The sequence below is a fragment of the Pseudophryne corroboree genome, chromosome 6, assembly GCF_028390025.1.
Source record: "Pseudophryne corroboree isolate aPseCor3 chromosome 6, aPseCor3.hap2, whole genome shotgun sequence".
NCBI lineage: Eukaryota > Metazoa > Chordata > Amphibia > Anura > Myobatrachidae > Pseudophryne > Pseudophryne corroboree.
The window spans coordinates 38,677,631-38,695,658 of record NC_086449.1 but is presented as its reverse complement, the minus strand read 5'-3'; the positions used below and the strand labels follow the sequence as shown (position 1 = coordinate 38,695,658).

Here is an 18,028-nt window from a genome sequence, read left to right as displayed (position 1 = left end):
TTCTGTAAAAACTGAATCAAGAATTTGGTTATTGATAAGCAAACAAGCCCACATCTTTGCTTCCATAACCAAAGAATATGACTGTTTGTCTTTTCCTTAAATGTAGTCATTATTCTTAGCAAAATAAGTAAGCTGAAAGGAAAAATTTATCAAAAAATTCAAATTACTTCTAAATGTCTTACAAAATAAAGTAATTGTTGGTGTTAGCACTTATGTAAAATTTTGAAGTTGTAAGTGACCGGAATTGAAATGATGCAATATGAAACAAAACCTAATCATAAAGAAACCAAGAGTACAGAGTATGCTTCAATGTCAAGATATGGTGATGTCCAATTAACTGGGTATTTTTTGTATAAGTAATATGAGAAATGAGCAGAATGGGCATTTATTATGAAACTGTGCAGGTGATATAGTTATCCCTGTGAGCAAATATCACATTACAGAAGGTGGATGACAGACTTGGCAATTTGTTTCTTTTATGGTGTTTCATTTGGTAAATTTCATCTTCAAAATGGTAATTGACCCCGACGTGATTTGAACACGCAACCTTCTGATCTGGAGTCAGAGACGCTACCGTTGCGCCACAAGGTCATTTTTGAGCAATGGTTTGTTTACTGATTGCGGTGCTTTAGACGATAAATATACTTTCTGTAAAAACTGAATCAAGAATTTGGTTATTGATAAGCAAACAAGCCCACATCTTTGCTTCCATAACCAAAGAATATGACTGTTTGTCTTTCCTTAAATGTAGTCATTATTCTTAGCAAAATAAGTAAGCTGAAAGGAAAAATTGATCAAAAAAATCAAATTACTTCTAAATGTCTTACAAAATAAAGTAATTGTTGGTGTTAGCACTTATGTAAAATTTTGAAGATGTAAGTTACCGGAATTGAAATGATGCAATATGAAACAAAACTTAATCATAAAGAAACCAAGAGTACAGAGTATACTTCAATGTCAAGATATGGTGATGTCAAATTAACTGGGTATTTTTTGTATAAGTATTATGAGAAATGAGCAGAATGGGCATTTATTATGAAACTGTGCAGGTGATATAGTTATCCCTGTGAGCAAATATCACATTACAGAAGGTGGATGACAGACTTGGCAATTTGTTTCTTTTATAGTGTTTCATTTGGTAAATTTCATCTTCAAAATGGTAATTGACCCCGACGTGATTTGAACACGCAACCTTCTGATCTGGAGTCAGACGCGCTACCGTTGTGCCACGAGGTCATTTATGAGCAATGGTTTGTTTACTGATTGCGGTGCTTTAGACGATAAATATACTTTCTGTAAAAACTGAATCAAGAATTTGGTTATTGATAAGCAAACAAGCCCACATCTTTGCTTCCATAACCAAAAAATATGACTGTTTGTCTTTTCCTTAAATGTAGTCATTATTCTTAGCAAAATAAGTAAGCTGAAAGGAAAAATTTATCAAAAAAATCAAATTACTTCTAAATGTCTTACAAAATAAAGTAATTGTTGGTGTTAGCACTTATGTAAAATTTTGAAGTTGTAAGTGACCGGAATTGAAATGATGCAATATGAAACAAAACTTAGTCATAAAGAAACCAAGAGTACAGAGTATGCTTCAATGTCAAGATATGATAATTTCCAATAAACTGGGTTATTTTTGCATAAGTATTATGAGAAATGAGCAGAATGGACATTTATTATGAAACTGTGCAGGTGATATAGTTATCCCTGTGAGCAAATATCACATTACAGAAGGTGGATGACAGACTTGGTAATTTGTTTCTTTTATGGTGTTTCATTTGGTAAATTTCATCTTCAAAATGGTAATTGATCCCGACGTGATTTAAACACGCAACCTTCTGATCTGGAGTTAGACGCGCTACCGTTGCGCCACAAGGTCATTTATGAGCAATGTTTTGTTTACTGATTGCGGTGCTTTAGACGATAAATATACTTTCTGTAAAAACTGAATCAAGAATTTGGTTATTGATAAGCAAACAAGCCCACATCTTTGCTTCCATAACCAAAGAATATGACTGTTTGTCTTTCCTTAAATGTAAAGTCATTATTCTTAGCAAAATAAGTAAGCTGAAAGGAAAAATTGATCAAAAAAATCAAATTACTTCTAAATGTCTTACAAAATAAAGTAATTGTTGGTGTTAGCACTTATGTAAAATTTTGAAGATGTAAGTTACCGGAATTGAAATGATGCAATATGAAACAAAACTTAATCATAAAGAAACCAAGAGTACAGAGTATGCTTCAATGTCAAGATACGGTGATGTCAAATTAACTGGGTATTTTTTGTATAAGTATTATGAGAAATGAGCAGAATGGGCATTTATTATGAAACTGTGCAGGTGATATAGTTATCCCTGTGAGCAAATATCACATTACAGAAGGTGGATGACAGACTTGGCAATTTGTTTCTTTTATGGTGTTTCATTTGGTAAATTTCATCTTCAAAATGGTAATTGACCCCGACGTGATTTGAACACGCAACCTTCTGATCTGGAGTCAGACGCGCTACCGTTGCGCCACGAGGTCATTTATGAGCAATGGTTTGTTTACTGATTGCGGTGCTTTAGACGATAAATATACTTTCTGTAAAAACTGAATCAAGAATTTGGTTATTGATAAGCAAACAAGCCCACATCTTTGCTTCCATAACCAAAGAATATGACTGTTTGTCTTTTCCTTAAATGTAGTCATTATTCTTAGCAAAATAAGTAAGCTGAAAGGAAAAATTTATCAAAAATTTCAAATTACTTCTAAATGTCTTACAAAATAAAGTAATTGTTGGTGTTAGCACTTATGTAAAATTTTGAAGTTGTAAGTGACCGGAATTGAAATGATGCAATATGAAACAAAACCTAATCATAAAGAAACCAAGAGTACAGAGTATGCTTCAATGTCAAGATATGGTGATGTCCAATTAACTGGGTATTTTTTGTATAAGTAATATGAGAAATGAGCAGAATGGGCATTTATTATGAAACTGTGCAGGTGATATAGTTATCCCTGTGAGCAAATATCACATTACAGAAGGTGGATGACAGACTTGGCAATTTGTTTCTTTTATGGTGTTTCATTTGGTAAATTTCATCTTCAAAATGGTAATTGACCCCGACGTGATTTGAACACGCAACCTTCTGATCTGGAGTCAGACACGCTACCGTTGCGCCACGAGGTCATTTTTGAGCAATGGTTTGTTTACTGATTGCGGTGCTTTAGACGATAAATATACTTTCTGTAAAAACTGAATCAAGAATTTGGTTATTGATAAGCAAACAAGCCCACATCTTTGCTTCCATAACCAAAGAATATGACTGTTTGTCTTTCCTTAAATGTAGTCATTATTCTTAGCAAAATAAGTAAGCTGAAAGGAAAAATTGATCAAAAAAATCAAATTACTTCTAAATGTCTTACAAAATAAAGTAATTGTTGGTGTTAGCACTTATGTAAAATTTTGAAGATGTAAGTTACCGGAATTGAAATGATGCAATATGAAACAAAACTTAATCATAAAGAAACCAAGAGTACAGAGTATGCTTCAATGTCAAGATATGGTGATGTCAAATTAACTGGGTATTTTTTGTATAAGTATTATGAGAAATGAGCAGAATGGGCATTTATTATGAAACTGTGCAGGTGATATAGTTATCCCTGTGAGCAAATATCACATTACAGAAGGTGGATGACAGACTTGGCAATTTGTTTCTTTTATGGTGTTTCATTTGGTAAATTTCATCTTCAAAATGGTAATTGACCCCGACGTGATTTGAACACGCAACCTTCTGATCTGGAGTCAGACGCGCTACCGTTGCACCACGAGGTCATTTATGAGCAATGGCTTGTTTACTGATTGCGGTGCTTTAGACGATAAATATACTTTCTGTAAAAACTGAATAAAGAATTTGGTTATTGATAAGCAAACAAGCCCACATCTTTGCTTCCATAACCAAAGAATATGACTGTTTGTCTTTCCTTAAATGTAAAGTCATTATTCTTAGCAAAATAAGTAAGCTGAAAGGAAAAATTGATCAAAAAAATCAAATTACTTCTAAATGTCTTACAAAATAAAGTAATTGTTGGTGTTAGCACTTATGTAAAATTTTGTAGATGTAAGTGACCGGAATTGAAATGATGCAATATGAAACAAAACTTAATCATAAAGAAACCAAGAGTACAGAGTATGCTTCAATGTCAAGATATGGTGATGTCAAATTAACTGGGTATTTTTTGTATAAGTATTATGAGAAATGAGCAGAATGGGCATTTATTATGAAACTGTGCAGGTGATATAGTTATCCCTGTGAGCAAATATCACATTACAGAAGGTGGATGACAGACTTGGCAATTTGTTTCTTTTATGGTGTTTCATTTGGTAAATTTCATCTTCAAAATAGTAATTGACCCCGACGTGATTTGAACACGCAACCTTCTGATCTGGAGTCAGACGCGCTACCGTTGCGCCACGAGGTCATTTATGAGCAATGGTTTGTTTACTGATTGCAGTGCTTTAGATGATAAATATACTTTCTGTAAAAACTGAATCAAGAATTTGGTTATTGATAAGCAAACAAGCCCACATCTTTGCTTCCATAACCAAAGAATATGACTGTTTGTCTTTCCTTAAATGTAGTCATTATTCTTAGCAAAATAAGTAAGCTGAAAGGAAAAATTGATCAAAAAAATCAAATTACTTCTAAATGTCTTACAAAATAAAGTAATTGTTCGTGTTAGCACTTATGTAAAATTTTGAAGTTGTAAGTGACCGGAATTGAAATGATGCAATATGAAACAAAACTTAATCATAAAGAAACCAAGAGTACAGAGTATGCTTCAATGTCAAGATATGGTGATGTCAAATTAACTGGGTATTTTTTGTATAAGTATTATGAGAAATTAGCATTTATTATGAAACTGTGCAGGTGATATAGTTATACCTGTGAGCAAATATCACATTACAGAAGGTGGATGACAGACTTGGCAATTTGTTTCTTTTATGGTGTTTCATTTGGTAAATTTCATCTTCAAAATGGTAATTGACCCCGACGTGATTTGAACACGCAACCTTCTGATCTGGAGTCAGACGCGCTACCGTTGCGCCACGAGGTCATTTTTGAGCAATAGTTTGTTTACTGATTGCGGTGCTTTAGACGATAAATATACTTTCTGTAAAAACTGAATCAAGAATTTGGTTATTGATAAGCAAACAAGCCCACATCTTTGCTTCCATAACCAAAGAATATGACTGTTTGTCTTTCCTTAAATGTAAAGTCATTATTCTTAGCAAAATAAGTAAGCTGAAAGGAAAAATTGATCAAAAAAATCAAATTACTTCTAAATGTCTTACAAAATAAAGTAATTGTTGGTGTTAGCACTTATGTAAAATTTTGAAGATGTAAGTTACCGGAATTGAAATGATGCAATATGAAACAAAACTTAATCATAAAGAAACCAAGAGTACAGAGTATGCTTCAATGTCAAGATATGGTGATGTCAAATTAACTGGGTATTTTTTGTATAAGTATTATGAGAAATGAGCAGAATGGGCATTTATTATGAAACTGTGCAGGTGATATAGTTATCCCTGTGAGCAAATATCACATTACAGAAGGTGGATGACAGACTTGGCAATTTGTTTCTTTTATGGTGTTTCATTTGGTAAATTTCATCTTCAAAATGGTAATTGACCCCGACGTGATTTGAACACGCAACCTTCTGATCTGGAGTCAGACGCGCTACCGTTGCACCACGAGGTCATTTATGAGCAATGGTTTGTTGACTGATTGCGGTGCTTTAGACGATAAATATACTTTCTGTAAAAACTGAATCAAGAATTTGGTTATTGATAAGCAAACAAGCCCACATCTTTGCTTCCATAACCAAAGAATATGACTGTTTGTCTTTTCCTTAAATGTAGTCATTATTCTTAGCAAAATAAGTAAGCTGAAAGGAAAAATTGATCAAAAAATTCAAATTACTTCTAAATGTCTTACAAAATAAAGTAATTGTTGGTGTTAGCACTTATGTAAAATTTTGAAGTTGTAAGTGACCGGAATTGAAATGATGCAATATGAAACAAAACCTAATCATAAAGAAACCAAGAGTACAGAGTATGCTTCAATGTCAAGATATGGTGATGTCCAATTAACTGGGTATTTTTTGTATAAGTAATATGAGAAATGAGCAGAATGGGCATTTATTATGAAACTGTGCAGGTGATATAGTTATCCCTGTGAGCAAATATCACATTACAGAAGGTGGATGACAGACTTGGTAATTTGTTTCTTTTATGGTGTTTCATTTGGTAAATTTCATCTTCAAAATGGTAATTGATCCCGACGTGATTTGAACACGCAACCTTCTGATCTGGAGTCAGATGCGCTACCGTTGCGCCACAAGGTCATTTATGAGCAATGTTTTGTTTACTGATTGCGGTGCTTTAGACGATAAATATACTTTCTGTAAAAACTGAATCAAGAATTTGGTTATTGATAAGCAAACAAGCCCACATCTTTGCTTCCATAACCAAAGAATATGACTGTTTGTCTTTCCTTAAATGTAAAGTCATTATTCTTAGCAAAATAAGTAAGCTGAAAGGAAAAATTGATCAAAAAAATCAAATTACTTCTAAATGTCTTACAAAATAAAGTAATTGTTGGTGTTAGCACTTATGTAAAATTTTGAAGATGTAAGTTACCGGAATTGAAATGATGCAATATGAAACAAAACTTAATCATAAAGAAACCAAGAGTACAGAGTATACTTCAATGTCAAGATATGGTGATGTCAAATTAACTGGGTATTTTTTGTATAAGTATTATGAGAAATGAGCATTTATTATGAAACTGTGCAGGTGATATAGTTATCCCTGTGAGCAAATATCACATTACAGAAGGTGGATGACAGACTTGGTAATTTGTTTCTTTTATGGTGTTTCATTTGGTAAATTTCATCTTCAAAATGGTAATTGATCCCGACGTGATTTAAACACGCAACCTTCTGATCTGGAGTCAGACGCGCTACCGTTGCGCCACAAGGTCATTTATGAGCAATGTTTTGTTTACTGATTGCGGTGCTTTAGACGATAAATATACTTTCTGTAAAAACTGAATCAAGAATTTGGTTATTGATAAGCAAACAAGCCCACATCTTTGCTTCCATAACCAAAGAATATGACTGTTTGTCTTTCCTTAAATGTAAAGTCATTATTCTTAGCAAAATAAGTAAGCTGAAAGGAAAAATTGATCAAAAAAATCAAATTACTTCTAAATGTCTTACAAAATAAAGTAATTGTTGGTGTTAGCACTTATGTAAAATTTTGAAGATGTAAGTTACCGGAATTGAAATGATGCAATATGAAACAAAACTTAATCATAAAGAAACCAAGAGTACAGAGTATGCTTCAATGTCAAGATATGGTGATGTCAAATTAACTGGGTATTTTTTGTATAAGTATTATGAGAAATGAGCAGAATGGGCATTTATTATGAAACTGTGCAGGTGATATAGTTATCCCTGTGAGCAAATATCACATTACAGAAGGTGGATGACAGACTTGGCAATTTGTTTCTTTTATGGTGTTTCATTTGGTAAATTTCATCTTCAAAATGGTAATTGACCCCGACGTGATTTGAACACGCAACCTTCTGATCTGGAGTCAGACGCGCTACCGTTGCGCCACGAGGTCATTTATGAGCAATGGTTTGTTTACTGATTGCGGTGCTTTAGACGATAAATATACTTTCTGTAAAAACTGAATAAAGAATTTGGTTATTGATAAGCAAACAAGCCCACATCTTTGCTTCCATAACCAAAGAATATGACTGTTTGTCTTTTCCTTAAATGTAGTCATTATTCTTAGCAAAATAAGTAAGCTGAAAGGAAAAATTTATCAAAAAATTCAAATTACTTCTAAATGTCTTACAAAATAAAGTAATTGTTGGTGTTAGCACTTATGTAAAATTTTGAAGTTGTAAGTGACCGGAATTGAAATGATGCAATATGAAACAAAACCTAATCATAAAGAAACCAAGAGTACAGAGTATGCTTCAATGTCAAGATATGGTGATGTCCAATTAACTGGGTATTTTTTGTATAAGTAATATGAGAAATGAGCAGAATGGGCATTTATTATGAAACTGTGCAGGTGATATAGTTATCTCTGTGAGCAAATATCACATTACAGAAGGTGGATGACAGACTTGGCAATTTGTTTCTTTTATGGTGTTTCATTTGGTAAATTTCATCTTCAAAATGGTAATTGACCCCGACGTGATTTGAACACGCAACCTTCTGATCTGGAGTCAGAGACGCTACCGTTGCGCCACAAGGTCATTTTTGAGCAATGGTTTGTTTACTGATTGCGGTGCTTTAGACGATAAATATACTTTCTGTAAAAACTGAATCAAGAATTTGGTTATTGATAAGCAAACAAGCCCACATCTTTGCTTCCATAACCAAAGAATATGACTGTTTGTCTTTCCTTAAATGTAGTCATTATTCTTAGCAAAATAAGTAAGCTGAAAGGAAAAATTGATCAAAAAAATCAAATTACTTCTAAATGTCTTACAAAATAAAGTAATTGTTGGTGTTAGCACTTATGTAAAATTTTGAAGATGTAAGTTACCGGAATTGAAATGATGCAATATGAAACAAAACTTAATCATAAAGAAACCAAGAGTACAGAGTATACTTCAATGTCAAGATATGGTGATGTCAAATTAACTGGGTATTTTTTGTATAAGTATTATGAGAAATTAGCATTTATTATGAAACTGTGCAGGTGATATAGTTATACCTGTGAGCAAATATCACATTACAGAAGGTGGATGACAGACTTGGCAATTTGTTTCTTTTATGGTGTTTCATTTGGTAAATTTCATCTTCAAAATGGTAATTGACCCCGACGTGATTTGAACACGCAACCTTCTGATCTGGAGTCAGACGCGCTACCGTTGCGCCACGAGGTCATTTTTGAGCAATAGTTTGTTTACTGATTGCGGTGCTTTAGACGATAAATATACTTTCTGTAAAAACTGAATCAAGAATTTGGTTATTGATAAGCAAACAAGCCCACATCTTTGCTTCCATAACCAAAGAATATGACTGTTTGTCTTTCCTTAAATGTAAAGTCATTATTCTTAGCAAAATAAGTAAGCTGAAAGGAAAAATTGATCAAAAAAATCAAATTACTTCTAAATGTCTTACAAAATAAAGTAATTGTTGGTGTTAGCACTTATGTAAAATTTTGAAGATGTAAGTTACCGGAATTGAAATGATGCAATATGAAACAAAACTTAATCATAAAGAAACCAAGAGTACAGAGTATGCTTCAATGTCAAGATATGGTGATGTCAAATTAACTGGGTATTTTTTGTATAAGTATTATGAGAAATGAGCAGAATGGGCATTTATTATGAAACTGTGCAGGTGATATAGTTATCCCTGTGAGCAAATATCACATTACAGAAGGTGGATGACAGACTTGGCAATTTGTTTCTTTTATGGTGTTTCATTTGGTAAATTTCATCTTCAAAATGGTAATTGACCCCGACGTGATTTGAACACGCAACCTTCTGATCTGGAGTCAGACGCGCTACCGTTGCACCACGAGGTCATTTATGAGCAATGGTTTGTTGACTGATTGCGGTGCTTTAGACGATAAATATACTTTCTGTAAAAACTGAATCAAGAATTTGGTTATTGATAAGCAAACAAGCCCACATCTTTGCTTCCATAACCAAAGAATATGACTGTTTGTCTTTTCCTTAAATGTAGTCATTATTCTTAGCAAAATAAGTAAGCTGAAAGGAAAAATTGATCAAAAAATTCAAATTACTTCTAAATGTCTTACAAAATAAAGTAATTGTTGGTGTTAGCACTTATGTAAAATTTTGAAGTTGTAAGTGACCGGAATTGAAATGATGCAATATGAAACAAAACCTAATCATAAAGAAACCAAGAGTACAGAGTATGCTTCAATGTCAAGATATGGTGATGTCCAATTAACTGGGTATTTTTTGTATAAGTAATATGAGAAATGAGCAGAATGGGCATTTATTATGAAACTGTGCAGGTGATATAGTTATCCCTGTGAGCAAATATCACATTACAGAAGGTGGATGACAGACTTGGTAATTTGTTTCTTTTATGGTGTTTCATTTGGTAAATTTCATCTTCAAAATGGTAATTGATCCCGACGTGATTTGAACACGCAACCTTCTGATCTGGAGTCAGATGCGCTACCGTTGCGCCACAAGGTCATTTATGAGCAATGTTTTGTTTACTGATTGCGGTGCTTTAGACGATAAATATACTTTCTGTAAAAACTGAATCAAGAATTTGGTTATTGATAAGCAAACAAGCCCACATCTTTGCTTCCATAACCAAAGAATATGACTGTTTGTCTTTCCTTAAATGTAAAGTCATTATTCTTAGCAAAATAAGTAAGCTGAAAGGAAAAATTGATCAAAAAAATCAAATTACTTCTAAATGTCTTACAAAATAAAGTAATTGTTGGTGTTAGCACTTATGTAAAATTTTGAAGATGTAAGTTACCGGAATTGAAATGATGCAATATGAAACAAAACTTAATCATAAAGAAACCAAGAGTACAGAGTATACTTCAATGTCAAGATATGGTGATGTCAAATTAACTGGGTATTTTTTGTATAAGTATTATGAGAAATGAGCATTTATTATGAAACTGTGCAGGTGATATAGTTATCCCTGTGAGCAAATATCACATTACAGAAGGTGGATGACAGACTTGGTAATTTGTTTCTTTTATGGTGTTTCATTTGGTAAATTTCATCTTCAAAATGGTAATTGATCCCGACGTGATTTAAACACGCAACCTTCTGATCTGGAGTCAGACGCGCTACCGTTGCGCCACAAGGTCATTTATGAGCAATGTTTTGTTTACTGATTGCGGTGCTTTAGACGATAAATATACTTTCTGTAAAAACTGAATCAAGAATTTGGTTATTGATAAGCAAACAAGCCCACATCTTTGCTTCCATAACCAAAGAATATGACTGTTTGTCTTTCCTTAAATGTAAAGTCATTATTCTTAGCAAAATAAGTAAGCTGAAAGGAAAAATTGATCAAAAAAATCAAATTACTTCTAAATGTCTTACAAAATAAAGTAATTGTTGGTGTTAGCACTTATGTAAAATTTTGAAGATGTAAGTTACCGGAATTGAAATGATGCAATATGAAACAAAACTTAATCATAAAGAAACCAAGAGTACAGAGTATGCTTCAATGTCAAGATATGGTGATGTCAAATTAACTGGGTATTTTTTGTATAAGTATTATGAGAAATGAGCAGAATGGGCATTTATTATGAAACTGTGCAGGTGATATAGTTATCCCTGTGAGCAAATATCACATTACAGAAGGTGGATGACAGACTTGGCAATTTGTTTCTTTTATGGTGTTTCATTTGGTAAATTTCATCTTCAAAATGGTAATTGACCCCGACGTGATTTGAACACGCAACCTTCTGATCTGGAGTCAGACGCGCTACCGTTGCGCCACGAGGTCATTTATGAGCAATGGTTTGTTTACTGATTGCGGTGCTTTAGACGATAAATATACTTTCTGTAAAAACTGAATAAAGAATTTGGTTATTGATAAGCAAACAAGCCCACATCTTTGCTTCCATAACCAAAGAATATGACTGTTTGTCTTTTCCTTAAATGTAGTCATTATTCTTAGCAAAATAAGTAAGCTGAAAGGAAAAATTTATCAAAAAATTCAAATTACTTCTAAATGTCTTACAAAATAAAGTAATTGTTGGTGTTAGCACTTATGTAAAATTTTGAAGTTGTAAGTGACCGGAATTGAAATGATGCAATATGAAACAAAACCTAATCATAAAGAAACCAAGAGTACAGAGTATGCTTCAATGTCAAGATATGGTGATGTCCAATTAACTGGGTATTTTTTGTATAAGTAATATGAGAAATGAGCAGAATGGGCATTTATTATGAAACTGTGCAGGTGATATAGTTATCTCTGTGAGCAAATATCACATTACAGAAGGTGGATGACAGACTTGGCAATTTGTTTCTTTTATGGTGTTTCATTTGGTAAATTTCATCTTCAAAATGGTAATTGACCCCGACGTGATTTGAACACGCAACCTTCTGATCTGGAGTCAGAGACGCTACCGTTGCGCCACAAGGTCATTTTTGAGCAATGGTTTGTTTACTGATTGCGGTGCTTTAGACGATAAATATACTTTCTGTAAAAACTGAATCAAGAATTTGGTTATTGATAAGCAAACAAGCCCACATCTTTGCTTCCATAACCAAAGAATATGACTGTTTGTCTTTCCTTAAATGTAGTCATTATTCTTAGCAAAATAAGTAAGCTGAAAGGAAAAATTGATCAAAAAAATCAAATTACTTCTAAATGTCTTACAAAATAAAGTAATTGTTGGTGTTAGCACTTATGTAAAATTTTGAAGATGTAAGTTACCGGAATTGAAATGATGCAATATGAAACAAAACTTAATCATAAAGAAACCAAGAGTACAGAGTATACTTCAATGTCAAGATATGGTGATGTCAAATTAACTGGGTATTTTTTGTATAAGTATTATGAGAAATGAGCAGAATGGGCATTTATTATGAAACTGTGCAGGTGATATAGTTATCCCTGTGAGCAAATATCACATTACAGAAGGTGGATGACAGACTTGGCAATTTGTTTCTTTTATAGTGTTTCATTTGGTAAATTTCATCTTCAAAATGGTAATTGACCCCGACGTGATTTGAACACGCAACCTTCTGATCTGGAGTCAGACGCGCTACCGTTGTGCCACGAGGTCATTTATGAGCAATGGTTTGTTTACTGATTGCGGTGCTTTAGACGATAAATATACTTTCTGTAAAAACTGAATCAAGAATTTGGTTATTGATAAGCAAACAAGCCCACATCTTTGCTTCCATAACCAAAAAATATGACTGTTTGTCTTTTCCTTAAATGTAGTCATTATTCTTAGCAAAATAAGTAAGCTGAAAGGAAAAATTTATCAAAAAAATCAAATTACTTCTAAATGTCTTACAAAATAAAGTAATTGTTGGTGTTAGCACTTATGTAAAATTTTGAAGTTGTAAGTGACCGGAATTGAAATGATGCAATATGAAACAAAACTTAGTCATAAAGAAACCAAGAGTACAGAGTATGCTTCAATGTCAAGATATGATAATTTCCAATAAACTGGGTTATTTTTGCATAAGTATTATGAGAAATGAGCAGAATGGACATTTATTATGAAACTGTGCAGGTGATATAGTTATCCCTGTGAGCAAATATCACATTACAGAAGGTGGATGACAGACTTGGTAATTTGTTTCTTTTATGGTGTTTCATTTGGTAAATTTCATCTTCAAAATGGTAATTGATCCCGACGTGATTTAAACACGCAACCTTCTGATCTGGAGTTAGACGCGCTACCGTTGCGCCACAAGGTCATTTATGAGCAATGTTTTGTTTACTGATTGCGGTGCTTTAGACGATAAATATACTTTCTGTAAAAACTGAATCAAGAATTTGGTTATTGATAAGCAAACAAGCCCACATCTTTGCTTCCATAACCAAAGAATATGACTGTTTGTCTTTCCTTAAATGTAAAGTCATTATTCTTAGCAAAATAAGTAAGCTGAAAGGAAAAATTGATCAAAAAAATCAAATTACTTCTAAATGTCTTACAAAATAAAGTAATTGTTGGTGTTAGCACTTATGTAAAATTTTGAAGATGTAAGTTACCGGAATTGAAATGATGCAATATGAAACAAAACTTAATCATAAAGAAACCAAGAGTACAGAGTATGCTTCAATGTCAAGATACGGTGATGTCAAATTAACTGGGTATTTTTTGTATAAGTAATATGAGAAATGAGCAGAATGGGCATTTATTATGAAACTGTGCAGGTGATATAGTTATCCCTGTGAGCAAATATCACATTACAGAAGGTGGATGACAGACTTGGCAATTTGTTTCTTTTATGGTGTTTCATTTGGTAAATTTCATCTTCAAAATGGTAATTGACCCCGACGTGATTTGAACACGCAACCTTCTGATCTGGAATCAGACGCGCTACCGTTACGCCACGAGGTCATTGATGAGCAATGGTTTGTTTACTGATTGCGGTGCTTTAGACGATAAATATACTTTCTGTAAAAACTGAATCAAGAATTTGGTTATTGATAAGCAAACAAGCCCACATCTTTGCTTCCATAACCAAAGAATATGACTGTTTGTCTTTTCCTTAAATGTAGTCATTATTCTTAGCAAAATAAGTAAGCTGAAAGGAAAAATTTATCAAAAATTTCAAATTACTTCTAAATGTCTTACAAAATAAAGTAATTGTTGGTGTTAGCACTTATGTAAAATTTTGAAGTTGTAAGTGACCGGAATTGAAATGATGCAATATGAAACAAAACCTAATCATAAAGAAACCAAGAGTACAGAGTATGCTTCAATGTCAAGATATGGTGATGTCCAATTAACTGGGTATTTTTTGTATAAGTAATATGAGAAATGAGCAGAATGGGCATTTATTATGAAACTGTGCAGGTGATATAGTTATCCCTGTGAGCAAATATCACATTACAGAAGGTGGATGACAGACTTGGCAATTTGTTTCTTTTATGGTGTTTCATTTGGTAAATTTCATCTTCAAAATGGTAATTGACCCCGACGTGATTTGAACACGCAACCTTCTGATCTGGAGTCAGACGCGCTACCGTTGCACCACGAGGTCATTTATGAGCAATGGCTTGTTTACTGATTGCGGTGCTTTAGACGATAAATATACTTTCTGTAAAAACTGAATAAAGAATTTGGTTATTGATAAGCAAACAAGCCCACATCTTTGCTTCCATAACCAAAGAATATGACTGTTTGTCTTTCCTTAAATGTAAAGTCATTATTCTTAGCAAAATAAGTAAGCTGAAAGGAAAAATTGATCAAAAAAATCAAATTACTTCTAAATGTCTTACAAAATAAAGTAATTGTTGGTGTTAGCACTTATGTAAAATTTTGTAGATGTAAGTTACCGGAATTGAAATGATGCAATATGAAACAAAACTTAATCATAAAGAAACCAAGAGTACAGAGTATGCTTCAATGTCAAGATATGGTGATGTCAAATTAACTGGGTATTTTTTGTATAAGTATTATGAGAAATGAGCAGAATGGGCATTTATTATGAAACTGTGCAGGTGATATAGTTATCCCTGTGAGCAAATATCACATTACAGAAGGTGGATGACAGACTTGGCAATTTGTTTCTTTTATGGTGTTTCATTTGGTAAATTTCATCTTCAAAATGGTAATTAACCCCGACGTGATTTGAACACGCAACCTTCTGATCTGGAGTTAGACGCGCTACCGTTGTGCCACGAGGTCATTTATGAGCAATGGTTTGTTTACTGATTGCGGTGCTTTAGACGATAAATATACTTTCTGTAAAAACTGAATCAAGAATTTGGTTATTGATAAGCAAACAAGCCCACATCTTTGCTTCCATAACCAAAGCATATGACTGTTTGTCTTTCCTTAAATGTAGTCATTATTCTTAGCAAAATAAGTAAGCTGAAAGGAAAAATTGATCAAAAAAATCAAATTACTTCTAAATGTCTTACAAAATAAAGTAATTGTTCGTGTTAGCACTTATGTAAAATTTTGAAGTTGTAAGTGACCGGAATTGAAATGATGCAATATGAAACAAAACTTAATCATAAAGAAACCAAGAGTACAGAGTATGCTTCAATGTCAAGATATGGTGATGTCAAATTAACTGGGTATTTTTTGTATAAGTATTATGAGAAATGAGCATTTATTATGAAACTGTGCAGGTGATATAGTTATACCTGTGAGCAAATATCACATTACAGAAGGTGGATGACAGACTTGGCAATTTGTTTCTTTTATGGTGTTTCATTTGGTAAATTTCATCTTCAAAATGGTAATTGACCCCGACGTGATTTGAACACGCAACCTTCTGATCTGGAGTCAGACGCGCTACCGTTGCGCCACAAGGTCATTTTTGAGCAATGGTTTGTTTACTGATTGCAGTGCTTTAGACGATAAATATACTTTCTGTAAAAACTGAATCAAGAATTTGGTTATTGATAAGCAAACAAGCCCACATCTTTGCTTCCATAACCAAAGAATATGACTGTTTGTCTTTCCTTAAATGTAGTCATTATTCTTAGCAAAATAAGTAAGCTGAAAGGAAAAATTGATCAAAAAAATCAAATTACTTCTAAATGTCTTACAAAATAAAGTAATTGTTGGTGTTAGCACTTATGTAAAATTTTGAAGATGTAAGTTACCGGAATTGAAATGATGCAATATGAAACAAAACTTAATCATAAAGAAACCAAGAGTACAGAGTATGCTTCAATGTCAAGATATGGTGATGTCAAATTAACTGTGTATTTTTTGTATAAGTATTATGAGAAATGAGCAGAATGGGCATTTATTATGAAACTGTGCAGGTGATATAGTTATCCCTGTGAGCAAATATCACATTACAGAAGGTGGATGACAGACTTGGCAATTTGTTTCTTTTATGGTGTTTCATTTGGTAAATTTCATCTTCAAAATGGTAATTGACCCCGACGTGATTTGAACACGCAACCTTCTGATCTGGAGTCAGACGCGCTACCGTTGCACCACGAGGTCATTTATGAGCAATGGCTTGTTTACTGATTGCGGTGCTTTAGACGATAAATATACTTTCTGTAAAAACTGAATCAAGAATTTGGTTATTGATAAGCAAACAAGCCCACATCTTTGCTTCCATAACCAAAGAATATGACTGTTTGTCTTTCCTTAAATGTAAAGTCATTATTCTTAGCAAAATAAGTAAGCTGAAAGGAAAAATTGATCAAAAAAATCAAATTACTTCTAAATGTCTTACAAAATAAAGTAATTGTTGGTGTTAGCACTTATGTAAAATTTTGTAGATGTAAGTTACCGGAATTGAAATGATGCAATATGAAACAAAACTTAATCATAAAGAAACCAAGAGTACAGAGTATGCTTCAATGTCAAGATATGGTGATGTCAAATTAACTTGGTAATTTTTGTATAAGTATTATGAGAAATGAGCAGAATGGGCATTTATTATGAAACTGTGCAGGTGATATAGTTATCCCTGTGAGCAAATATCACATTACAGAAGGTGGATGACAGACTTGGCAATTTGTTTCTTTTATGGTGTTTCATTTGGTAAATTTCATCTTCAAAATGGTAATTGACCCCGACGTGATTTGAACACGCAACCTTCTGATCTGGAGTCAGACGCGCTACCGTTGCGCCACGAGGTCATTTATGAGCAATGGTTTGTTTACTGATTGCGGTGCTTTAGACGATAAATATACTTTCTGTAAAAACTGAATCAAGAATTTGGTTATTGATAAGCAAACAAGCCCACATCTTTGCTTCCATAACCAAAGAATATGACTGTTTGTTTTTCCTTAAATGTAGTCATTATTCTTAGCAAAATAAGTAAGCTGAAAGGAAAAATTTATCAAAAAAATCAAATTACTTCTAAATGTCTTACAAAATAAAGTAATTGTTGGTGTTAGCACTTATGTAAAATTTTGAAGTTGTCTGTGACTGGAATTGAAATGATTCAATATGAAACAAAACTTAGTCATAAAGAAACCAAGAGTACAGAGTATGCTTCAATGTCAAGATATGGTAATTTCCAATAAAGTGGGTTATTTTTGCATAAGTATTATGAGAAATGAGCAGAATGGACATTTATTATGAAACTGTGCAGGTGATATAGTTATCCCTGTGAGCAAATATCACATTACAGAAGGTGGATGACAGACTTGGTAATTTGTTTCTTTTATGGTGTTTCATTTGGTAAATTTCATATTCAAAATAGTAAATGACCCCTACGTGACTTGAACACGCAACCTTCTGATCTGGAGTCAGACGCGCTACCGTTGCGCCACGAGGTCATTTATGAGCATTGGTTTCTTTACTGATTGCGGTGCT

General features: G+C 33.1%; 26 non-coding genes across 26 annotated transcripts; all 26 read right to left on the bottom strand.

Annotated features, from left to right (window-relative positions):
• Window positions 1-519: 519 nt before the first annotated feature.
• TRNAW-CCA (transfer RNA tryptophan (anticodon CCA)) lies at window positions 520-591 on the bottom strand. Its single transcript has one exon. It is a non-coding gene; the product is annotated as a tRNA-Trp (tRNA).
• A 573-nt stretch (window positions 592-1,164) lies between these two features.
• TRNAW-CCA (transfer RNA tryptophan (anticodon CCA)) lies at window positions 1,165-1,236 on the bottom strand. The gene has a single exon. It is a non-coding gene; the product is annotated as a tRNA-Trp (tRNA).
• A 1,221-nt stretch (window positions 1,237-2,457) lies between these two features.
• On the bottom strand, window positions 2,458-2,529 carry TRNAW-CCA (transfer RNA tryptophan (anticodon CCA)). The gene has a single exon. It is a non-coding gene; the product is annotated as a tRNA-Trp (tRNA).
• A 574-nt stretch (window positions 2,530-3,103) lies between these two features.
• TRNAW-CCA (transfer RNA tryptophan (anticodon CCA)) lies at window positions 3,104-3,175 on the bottom strand. The gene has a single exon. It is a non-coding gene; the product is annotated as a tRNA-Trp (tRNA).
• Window positions 3,176-3,748: 573 nt separating this feature from the next.
• TRNAW-CCA (transfer RNA tryptophan (anticodon CCA)) lies at window positions 3,749-3,820 on the bottom strand. The gene has a single exon. It is a non-coding gene; the product is annotated as a tRNA-Trp (tRNA).
• Window positions 3,821-4,395: 575 nt separating this feature from the next.
• On the bottom strand, window positions 4,396-4,467 carry TRNAW-CCA (transfer RNA tryptophan (anticodon CCA)). The gene has a single exon. It is a non-coding gene; the product is annotated as a tRNA-Trp (tRNA).
• Window positions 4,468-5,031: 564 nt separating this feature from the next.
• TRNAW-CCA (transfer RNA tryptophan (anticodon CCA)) lies at window positions 5,032-5,103 on the bottom strand. Its single transcript has one exon. It is a non-coding gene; the product is annotated as a tRNA-Trp (tRNA).
• Window positions 5,104-5,678: 575 nt separating this feature from the next.
• On the bottom strand, window positions 5,679-5,750 carry TRNAW-CCA (transfer RNA tryptophan (anticodon CCA)). Its single transcript has one exon. It is a non-coding gene; the product is annotated as a tRNA-Trp (tRNA).
• Window positions 5,751-6,324: 574 nt separating this feature from the next.
• On the bottom strand, window positions 6,325-6,396 carry TRNAW-CCA (transfer RNA tryptophan (anticodon CCA)). The gene has a single exon. It is a non-coding gene; the product is annotated as a tRNA-Trp (tRNA).
• Window positions 6,397-6,962: 566 nt separating this feature from the next.
• TRNAW-CCA (transfer RNA tryptophan (anticodon CCA)) lies at window positions 6,963-7,034 on the bottom strand. The gene has a single exon. It is a non-coding gene; the product is annotated as a tRNA-Trp (tRNA).
• A 575-nt stretch (window positions 7,035-7,609) lies between these two features.
• Window positions 7,610-7,681, bottom strand: TRNAW-CCA (transfer RNA tryptophan (anticodon CCA)). The gene has a single exon. It is a non-coding gene; the product is annotated as a tRNA-Trp (tRNA).
• Window positions 7,682-8,255: 574 nt separating this feature from the next.
• Window positions 8,256-8,327, bottom strand: TRNAW-CCA (transfer RNA tryptophan (anticodon CCA)). Its single transcript has one exon. It is a non-coding gene; the product is annotated as a tRNA-Trp (tRNA).
• A 564-nt stretch (window positions 8,328-8,891) lies between these two features.
• Window positions 8,892-8,963, bottom strand: TRNAW-CCA (transfer RNA tryptophan (anticodon CCA)). Its single transcript has one exon. It is a non-coding gene; the product is annotated as a tRNA-Trp (tRNA).
• A 575-nt stretch (window positions 8,964-9,538) lies between these two features.
• On the bottom strand, window positions 9,539-9,610 carry TRNAW-CCA (transfer RNA tryptophan (anticodon CCA)). Its single transcript has one exon. It is a non-coding gene; the product is annotated as a tRNA-Trp (tRNA).
• A 574-nt stretch (window positions 9,611-10,184) lies between these two features.
• Window positions 10,185-10,256, bottom strand: TRNAW-CCA (transfer RNA tryptophan (anticodon CCA)). Its single transcript has one exon. It is a non-coding gene; the product is annotated as a tRNA-Trp (tRNA).
• A 566-nt stretch (window positions 10,257-10,822) lies between these two features.
• Window positions 10,823-10,894, bottom strand: TRNAW-CCA (transfer RNA tryptophan (anticodon CCA)). Its single transcript has one exon. It is a non-coding gene; the product is annotated as a tRNA-Trp (tRNA).
• A 575-nt stretch (window positions 10,895-11,469) lies between these two features.
• Window positions 11,470-11,541, bottom strand: TRNAW-CCA (transfer RNA tryptophan (anticodon CCA)). The gene has a single exon. It is a non-coding gene; the product is annotated as a tRNA-Trp (tRNA).
• A 574-nt stretch (window positions 11,542-12,115) lies between these two features.
• TRNAW-CCA (transfer RNA tryptophan (anticodon CCA)) lies at window positions 12,116-12,187 on the bottom strand. Its single transcript has one exon. It is a non-coding gene; the product is annotated as a tRNA-Trp (tRNA).
• Window positions 12,188-12,760: 573 nt separating this feature from the next.
• TRNAW-CCA (transfer RNA tryptophan (anticodon CCA)) lies at window positions 12,761-12,832 on the bottom strand. The gene has a single exon. It is a non-coding gene; the product is annotated as a tRNA-Trp (tRNA).
• Window positions 12,833-14,053: 1,221 nt separating this feature from the next.
• On the bottom strand, window positions 14,054-14,125 carry TRNAW-CCA (transfer RNA tryptophan (anticodon CCA)). Its single transcript has one exon. It is a non-coding gene; the product is annotated as a tRNA-Trp (tRNA).
• Window positions 14,126-14,699: 574 nt separating this feature from the next.
• Window positions 14,700-14,771, bottom strand: TRNAW-CCA (transfer RNA tryptophan (anticodon CCA)). Its single transcript has one exon. It is a non-coding gene; the product is annotated as a tRNA-Trp (tRNA).
• A 575-nt stretch (window positions 14,772-15,346) lies between these two features.
• On the bottom strand, window positions 15,347-15,418 carry TRNAW-CCA (transfer RNA tryptophan (anticodon CCA)). The gene has a single exon. It is a non-coding gene; the product is annotated as a tRNA-Trp (tRNA).
• Window positions 15,419-15,982: 564 nt separating this feature from the next.
• On the bottom strand, window positions 15,983-16,054 carry TRNAW-CCA (transfer RNA tryptophan (anticodon CCA)). Its single transcript has one exon. It is a non-coding gene; the product is annotated as a tRNA-Trp (tRNA).
• A 573-nt stretch (window positions 16,055-16,627) lies between these two features.
• Window positions 16,628-16,699, bottom strand: TRNAW-CCA (transfer RNA tryptophan (anticodon CCA)). The gene has a single exon. It is a non-coding gene; the product is annotated as a tRNA-Trp (tRNA).
• Window positions 16,700-17,274: 575 nt separating this feature from the next.
• On the bottom strand, window positions 17,275-17,346 carry TRNAW-CCA (transfer RNA tryptophan (anticodon CCA)). The gene has a single exon. It is a non-coding gene; the product is annotated as a tRNA-Trp (tRNA).
• A 573-nt stretch (window positions 17,347-17,919) lies between these two features.
• Window positions 17,920-17,991, bottom strand: TRNAW-CCA (transfer RNA tryptophan (anticodon CCA)). The gene has a single exon. It is a non-coding gene; the product is annotated as a tRNA-Trp (tRNA).
• Window positions 17,992-18,028: the final 37 nt, after the last annotated feature.